The sequence below is a fragment of the Solanum pennellii genome, chromosome 7 (genome assembly GCF_001406875.1).
Source record: "Solanum pennellii chromosome 7, SPENNV200".
Lineage (NCBI taxonomy): Eukaryota > Viridiplantae > Streptophyta > Magnoliopsida > Solanales > Solanaceae > Solanum > Solanum pennellii.
Genome location: NC_028643.1, coordinates 48,369,562 through 48,376,218, shown reverse-complemented (window position 1 = coordinate 48,376,218; position 6,657 = coordinate 48,369,562). Strand labels below are relative to the sequence as shown.

General features: G+C 33.3%; 1 long non-coding RNA gene across 1 annotated transcript; it reads left to right on the top strand.

Moving 5' to 3' along the window:
* Positions 1–87: 87 nt before the first annotated feature.
* Positions 88–3,798, top strand: LOC107025036. Its single transcript, XR_003579597.1, has 2 exons — positions 88–855; positions 3,149–3,798. It is a non-coding gene; the product is annotated as an uncharacterized LOC107025036 (long non-coding RNA).
* The last annotated feature ends 2,859 nt before the right edge of the window (positions 3,799–6,657 follow it).

The window sequence follows — 6,657 nt, the reverse complement described above, 5'->3', positions numbered from 1 at the left end:
TATATATATATATATAAATGTATTCACTCTTGAACGAATATTATGATTATTGTATCACACTACATCAAAAATGATCATTAGTGGCAATTAATTCATAATTGTCATAAAATATTTATTTTTAGCGACAATTAACACTCATTGTGTATGTCCCTAAAGCCTTTAACGACATTGATCTAATGATACTTAGCTAATACCGATGAAGACTTTAGACTCTTTATAAATATCAATATTTAATGCCACTAAAGGTCATTTTTATTGTAGTGATCCCTATAAAAAAAATTCTAGACTATAATATGTTAACTATTGCTTTTCTTGACGATGCCGTGAAGACTTGGCAAAATACCAATTATGTAAGTGAATAATAATACATTTGAAAAACACAATCAAAGGTTTTCAAGTAATTGACAGCATGAAGAAGAACAGTTTCTTATTGATTCTTCTCTTTATAATTAAATTTTATACATCACTTGCTTCCTCAAATGAGACAGACTAACAAGTTCTACCAGATTTTTAAAATCTTGTGACAAGTCCCAGTCATTTATTTGCCAATAATTGGACCAAAAATACTTGTTTTTGCTCTTGGTTTGGTGTCACTTGCATTTCAAAAAGGCAAAGGGTTTTGGCCTTGGCTATTTCTAATTTGCAATTTCAAGACACAATTTCCCCGTCTTTGGCCAATTTGTCCTTTCTCAGAGAGCTCAATCTTGGGAACAACTTATTCCGCAATGAAATTCCTGATATTCAAAATAATCAACTCCAAGGAAGTACTCCGACAAGCCTATTTTAGCACCAGACAGTTTGAAAGATTTCATTGGCTTTCAATAAACTCAACGGTGAAATGTGGAAAGGTCCATGGTATGTACTTAAACTTAGAGTCTTAAATCTATGGAGTAATAGCCTCACGGGTATAATCCCTCCTTATGTTAGAAATTCCACAAAATTGATAAACATAGATTTGTTATGGAATAGAATCAATGGTAGCAATATTCCAATGGATATTGGTAATATTAACTAACTTAAAGAGTATAATCCCATTCTTGCAACACTTTTAATTATCTCGTCGCTACTTAAAGTAGCTCTTGGAATCAATAGCCTTTTTGGTCCTCTATTTCTGGATGAAGGAATTATTGTCTCAAATCTGAAGTTTATAAGAATATTTAACAACCAACTTTCTGGTTGCATTCCTTCAAACATATGCCAAATCACAGAGCTCAAAGTTTTGTCTGTATCTTTAAACAACATAGCAGGAGACATACCAACAAATATTGGCTTCTTATCTAAGCTTGAGGGGTTTTATATTGGATATAATCCAATAAAAGGGACTATTCCCACTTCATTGGGAAATATTTCAACTCTGCAATATCTTTATTGTGGAAACAGTCACATAGTCGGACAAATTCCTCTAGAATTAGGGAAGCTATCAAATTTGTGGGAATTAAAGAATGATTTTAGTAAAATTGATATTGAATATATTTTGATGAAGAAATTGATATTTCAGATATTACTCCTTCAAAAATACTCCCTCCGTCCACTATTGTTTCTCTTTTTAGAGTCAAACTATATGAACTTTGACTAACATTTTAAGATGTATTTTTTCATCACATTGATATGCAAAAAATTGCAATGATAGTATTTTCATATAATTTTTGAATATTTAAATTTTTAATATAAAATATCAAATTAATATAATCTAATTTAACTTTAAAAATTAGTCAAATCGATTTCCAAAAAGTGTAACATGACAATTAAAAATAGGCGGAGGGAGTATGTCAAGTCTATTTTGTTTCACATAAGAGAAAATGTAACTAGTGTGTTCCACATTCTTCTTTGATATAATATATTAAAAATCATCAGCATTTTTCTGTTGATTATTATGATTTTCTTAAGAAGGTGAAAACAGAATTTCCACTCGAAATTTCTTGTGGAATGAATTGTTCCTCACACTCGTCGAATTCCAGAGTCTATTTTCAACATATCTTATTTGGAAATCACTGATTTTTGTTTCAATAATATCTCTGGTAGAATTCCAACCACTACAGGTCTTCATCTTCCAAACCTTAAAGGACTTGACTTGCGAGTCAATTAGCTAGAAGGGGAAATTCCATTGTTCATAACAAATTCTTCCAAGCTTGAGATACTGTCACTGGTAGAAAACTTTCTAAGAGGAACTATTCCTACAAATTTGGGAAATCTTCGTAAGTTTCTATCACTATTCCTACATACTAATAAACTTACAAATGAACCAAGAGAACATGAGTTGTGATTCTTCATTTCTTTGGTGGACTTTAGAATGTTGAATGGCGTTCTTCCCAATTCTATTTGGAATTTATCATCCACTGTTGAAAACTTCAAAATAGGAGATTCACACATCAATGGTCTTATCCCCACAAGTATAGGCAACATGAGTGGACTTACAACCCTATCCTTTGAAGAAAACAACTTCATTGGGACTATTCTTTTTGACATTGGTTCAATTAAACAACTCCAAGGACTGTCTCTATTTAAATATAAATTGGAGGGACATATTCCAGAGGCGGTATGCCATTTCTCTAAGTTGGTTCAATTATTTCTCAATGGTAATGGGCTCTCTGGATTAATTCCAGAATACTTAGGAAATATTAGCATTTACAACATCTTTATTTGGATTCTAATAAATCATGATCAACATTTCCGTTGAGCCTATGAAATATTATTGGTCTTCTCTATCTAGACGTGTCAAAATTCAACATCTTTATTTGGGTTCTAATAAATCATCATCAACATTTCCGTTGAGCCTATGGAATATTATTGGTCTTCTCTATCTAGATGTGTAAGAATTTCATATAGGGACTGAAAGCCATTGTAGAACTACATATTTCCTATAACTACTTCGAAAAACTCTCATCCTTTAAAAGTAGTAATGTTTCATTTAATGGTTTAAAAGGTGGAATACCTAGTGGTGGCGTGTTCTCAAATTCCACTCTAGAATCATTTCTCGGGAACAAAGGTATATGTGGAATGCACATATTGGAGATTCCGACTTTCGCTATCACTAGTCCGAGAAAACAATCAAAGCTTTAGGCGGATGTGCTAAAAATTGTTACTCCAGTGATTGTTTCATCGTTTTTAATATTTTTTTTTTGTTTCAATTTGGATAATGAAACGAAAGTCTAAGGATGTGGAAAAGGTATTAGAGATCAAGACTCATTAATTAGATTCTTATCACGAGATTCAACGAGCAACAAATAACTTTGATAGATCAAATTTAATTGGCGAGTGAAGCTCTGGATCTGTATACAAAGGCACATTATCCAGTGGAACTCTGGTGGCAATAAAGGTTCTGAATTTGGAAAATGAGCAATTATGCAAGAGGTTTGATGCCGAATGCGAAGTCATGAGAAATATTAGACACAGAAATCTTGTCACTATGATTACTACTTGTTCTAGGGACTATAGAACAGCCTTTGTTCTTAAATATATGTCTAATGGGAGCCTACTCCAAAGAATTACTATAATGCTTGATGTGGATGTGGCTGTCGAATATCTACACCATGGTCATAACACTCCAATAGTTTATTGCGGCCTAAAGCTAGCCAAAGTTCTTTTATATGAAGATTTGGTGGGTCATGTCGGTGATTTTTGAATCTCTTAAATTTTCGTCGTAAGCAAGTCCAAGGCACATACAGAGACATTGAGCACTCTTGGATATACTGTACCAGCTAAACGAGTATCTTTCTATTTTTAGAAATCACAGTCTAGCGCTTCCGAATACTAGAACTAAACAAAAGTAATTGTCTTGTTAATACATAATTATTCTTATATTCAAATGAGTATTTCTTTTTCATTTTTATTCTTTTAAGAATATGGCTTAGAAGGAATAGTGCTTGCTAGTGGTGTTGTTTACAGTAACGACATCATTTTGATGGAGGTTTTGACGAAAAGAGGCCAAAGATGAAGAGATGTACAATGAAAATCTTGACATGAGGAAATTGATCACCCAATCATTTTTAGGGAGTATGATGGACGTTGTGGATGCCAATCTTTTCTATGAGGAAGAACAAATCACTTGTAAAAGTGAAATGTGCATACCCTCTGTTGGAATTCTGAATTTGCCTAAGTAACAAGTATAATCAATATGTTCCTTTGCAGATTACAACACTTACGTTTTGTAAAGCAAAAAAATAATGACACAATACTTTATCGCGGAAAATCCCAACTCATAAGGGTAAAAACCACGACCTACACCTCTGTAGGATTTAACTCCACTTTATTAAACTTTGAACCTCAACAACAGATTACAAGCCTATGTAACCTAAGGAATTATAAACTCTAATTCCTAGTTAAGAAATTATAAACTTTAATTCCTAGGTACCCAAGACAAATTCCCCCAGGCTTAAGTCTTCTACCGTCCGTCAAGTTTCTCAAACTTGTTAGATGAATCCTACACGCACACTCGATTATAATGAAAATTCTTAATTACAATCTTACAACTTTTTCTTCACAAATTGGCAACACTCCAAAGTAAGTCTCAAAACTCTCTCAAACCTCTTGATAGTTTTTTGATCTTCTCTCTATGTAAGTGCGCAATTTTCTCAAGTGAAACTAACGCCCTATTTATAGATTAAATCCCCTCAAAGTCTTGTCCAACTCAAACTTGACTTTGTCGCATCTTCAACTCTTTTTTCAACTCAAACTTTGTCTTCACTGCCTCAAACATTATTTTACTCGAAAATCCTTTTTCACGTAGGACTTCGATTGAAAAAAAACATTCCACGCAATTTTCCTGAATTAAATAACAAAGCAATTTTCCTTAAGTCAATAAGAAAACTTCATTGGTTGCTAAATCCTTCTTTGTGTAGATTTCCTGCTTCAAGTAGGACTCCTATTTGATTAAGAAAACTATCTTTATTGCGAACTCCTTTATATAAGGAAATTTTCTACACTGGTTTCTTGTCGAAAAAACAATACTTCCACAGTTTTATAACTTTTGATTCGCGTGGTTGACGTTCTCCTTTTTCAAGTCGAATTCGGTTTGTAAGGAACATGTTGAGCAATCTGTTTCTTTCATCTGTTCCTCTTTTTGTTAATTAAAAAAATCTTTCTCATTCTAACAAATTCTCTGTTTTTGATGATGACAAACCATTGCTTCTAGTGTGAATAGATCAATCTGTGTTATTTTAGTTTCTTAAAACTCAATACCACAAGTAAACACATTAGAGGATCAACTTAGACTAATTGGGTTATAAATATACACAAGTATGCACTTCTACCTTTTGACATAATAAAACTCTGTGAAGGCATATACCACACTAACAAAAGCAAATTCGATACTCACGGCCACTGACTATCACCTACTCAAACACTTAAAAATCAAAAACTCAGTAAGCTATATCAAAACATTTGCACAAACGTAGGAGATAGACATGAACCTGAAACTCAAACCCAACATTAGCATCAATCAAAATGCATATACACAAGAAATGTAGTCAAAATTAAAGAACAAGCACTTGTGATGAGGAAAAAATTGGGAAGTCAAAGGCTAGAGTGTCTAGGTAATACCAAAAGATCGTCCATGAGAGGATAAATATAAGTCATTTTTTAGCAGCAAAAATATATTTTGAATTAAAAAAACAATTTCAAAAGTAGTCTTGGTCTATGCAAGATGAATCTTTCTTTTATATCACATTTAAGGAACTTGTTCAATCAAGCGTGTGCCCTCTGCAGAAACAATAATTCACTCATCTTTAATTTCAATAGAGTAAGCAAGAGAAATAATTTTCTTGAACATCATTTATAGAGGAACATGTTCTCTCAATCTGTTCCATGGACGTGGTACTATCTGGTGCAACACCAACTATAATGCTTTTTGACATCAATCCGAAATCCCAGTTTATATGTTTCCCAATAAAAGAACTAGGTTCGACGTATGGGTCTCCCATCGATTCCCCTCACTAGATGCACCCTAGTTTAGCCTAACAAGTAAACTTTGTCCAAGTGTAGGGTCCCTAAAATATTCCCCCTCACAAGGTAAATCCTCCAAAACTTTACCCAATACAAATGATTCCCCCTAAGAACCAACACAGTCGACTTTGTCAATCTATATTTTATAAGGCACCAAATTAGAGGTGTCCTCCACCAAATTCATCTCAACCATATACCATCACATTGGGATAAGACTTTTTAAGAAGATATTTGTTTTGGTTATTTTTAGGTCATGAATATCTTTTGGGAAAAGCGGAAGAAATAGGTTCAAGTGCATTGACTTTATATTTAATCATGAATAAATGTAGTGCACATACCTTAGATATCTAGATAATGCTGAATTTTGCTTCAATTTTACTAAGTCTCTCTCTCTCGTTCCAGGTGTAAATACAATGTTATAGTGCATGAGTAGTATGACATTAAAAGTGGTATAGAGATATACAACTTAATGTACAAAACTAATTATAAAATTCAAGGTTAGAGGACGGTATGCACAACGTTCATTAGCCATTGAGGGATACTCATGTGACCTTAATCATCTCCAAGTTCCAAGTTGTTCCTTTCGAAAGTGTTTTCCTTGGATGATCATATTTTTTATTGATGGACTCGCAAGTTACACACTCTGATCATCTGAGTGTGCATAGTTGTTGGATACTGCACAGAAAGAGAGAGAGAGAGAGAGGGGGGGGGGGGGAG